The following is a 2,226-nucleotide window of genomic DNA, read 5'->3' on the forward strand; positions in this document are numbered from 1 at the left end:
GCCAGCTGAAGCAGGAAACTGGCTAAGGCAGCTGCACCCTGGTCCCACCATCAGAAAGCAAGAGACCCGAGAACTAGAAAGGCGAGGCTCACCAAGCCATTTATCTCTCCGCCCTTCAATTAATCCCACATGTGTTTATCGGCCAGGTTGGCACAATAAACCTTAACTATCTCATTCCCCTAGCTGACCCCTGTAAGACACGGGTAGGATGGAACTATTTTCTTTGTGCCTGTGGGATTGGCTTTCTTCAGTGTTTATCCGTTTTGACCTCGAAAACTAGATTTTTATTTTCTTGAGCTTCTTCTGAAGCATAAAAGTTTTCTTGTTCTTTTGCGCTGTTTGCCCATTTAAGAATGTTATGACCCTGAAGTGGAGAAGAGAACTTTAGCTTTGAGCGTTTAAATGTGGATTTAGTGGACTGTGTCTTTGGGGCAGGGAAGAGCAGGCAGTGAATGTATGTCACCTGTTTCATTTCTGACAAAAAGAACAAGACACAAACATGGGCTTGTTCCACCACACGTGCTTCCTCCTTGGGGTAAACAAGCCTCCGTTTTGGAAATCACTTTGACTAAGAATCGGTTTCTGGCTTCTTCCTTCCTGTGTTAACAAATGCCTTTCAATGTTTTCATAGGCCAGTCCTTCTAAAGAGTGCACTATTTATTGTAATTAGTATAAAACAACTAAACACATGTTGCCAAAAATGTAAGCCTTACTTCTGGATGATAGTTAAATGAAGCGTATGAAGATATCTTTTCTCTCCTTAAGGACTCAACTTTGATTTTGTGGTATGTGCATGCTTATGAATCAAACTTTTAATATGTTATATTAAATAAATGAAGTTTTATATGTGTATATATAACTTCAATTTCATAAATATATATTTCATAGATTACAATATATTTCATATGTGTGTATATATATGACTTCAATTTCATATGTATATATATTTCATATATGTATAAACAACTTTAGGATCAAGATCGCTGTTATTTGCCGAAATTAAATTGACAAATGTTTGTTGGAATTGAAAGTTCACATAAAAAAGATGAATATAGGCTCAGGTCTGCTAAATAGTGTGTTCGTTTTTTAGGTTCAAAGGATTATTATGAAAGGTATTTAGAGCAATGAAAATTTTAAAACTTTTGTGACACAAGATCAATTTTGGTGGGATTATTATTATTATTTTTAAGAACCACAACACACAAACTCACTGCCATTGAATCAATGCTGACTCAAAGCTGGAGCATCTGTTAATTTCCTCACTCTCTAGTGAAGAGCATGTGCACCTGAAAGACTCAAGAGTTAACAGGTGAAAATGAGTTAAAATAGGAAGACTCTTTCTCACATCTGAGTCAGCTAATCTCTGGCTTCAGCCAAAGGTTAGCAGACCTGTTTATTGAAGATCAGAGCCTATGTATGTTATATGGTTTTTGATTTATAGTTTTAGACCTTCAACTCATGTACTGCAAGATGTAACATGATAACAATACTTTTTACAAAAGTAAGAGTGAGCTGAACATTTCCAGGGTTGTATTTTAAAATATTTCCTTTTGTCATTCCTGGTGACTACTGATTGACTTTGTTTGTTTTCACATTGGTTTGTGAATTCACCATTTAAGACTTTCAATATATATATCTGCATATATTTTACTGAGAAGCTCTGATGGTGCAGTGCTTACACATTGGACTTTGATCCGCAGTTCGAAACCACCAGTGCCTCTGCTGGAGAAAGACGGGCTTTTTACTCCTGTAAAGAGTTACAGTCTCAGAAACTCCCGGGGGCAGTTCCATCCTGTCTTAAAGGGTTGCTATGAGTTGCCATCAACTCAAAGGCAGTGAGATATAACTGTATTGTGACCTAACCAGAGCTATAGCAAGTGTTGACACCTACAGATAAGCTTTTGCTTTGTGAGCCTGCAAAGACATTTAACTTTTTTTTTTAATGGGCTTGCTTATATTGGACTTACAGAAAGGACTGATACCCTGAACATGGAGACCACCAGACTAAATCAAGATTTCTATAATTCTGAAAGGTGATGAAGTTCATGAATTACCAAAACACTAAACTCGCTGCTGTTAAGTCAATAACAACCCTATAGAACAGGGATTTCTGAGACTGTAACTCTTTATGGGAGTAGAAAGACCTATATTTCTTCTGTGGAGCATCTGGTGGTTCCGAACTGATAACCTTGCAATTAGCAGCCCAACACATAACCACCACACCAT

Source organism: Echinops telfairi, unplaced genomic scaffold (genome assembly GCF_000313985.2).
Source record: "Echinops telfairi isolate 266 unplaced genomic scaffold, ASM31398v2 ScPeMD7_5592;HRSCAF=6446, whole genome shotgun sequence".
NCBI classification, from domain to species: Eukaryota; Metazoa; Chordata; class Mammalia; order Afrosoricida; family Tenrecidae; genus Echinops; species Echinops telfairi.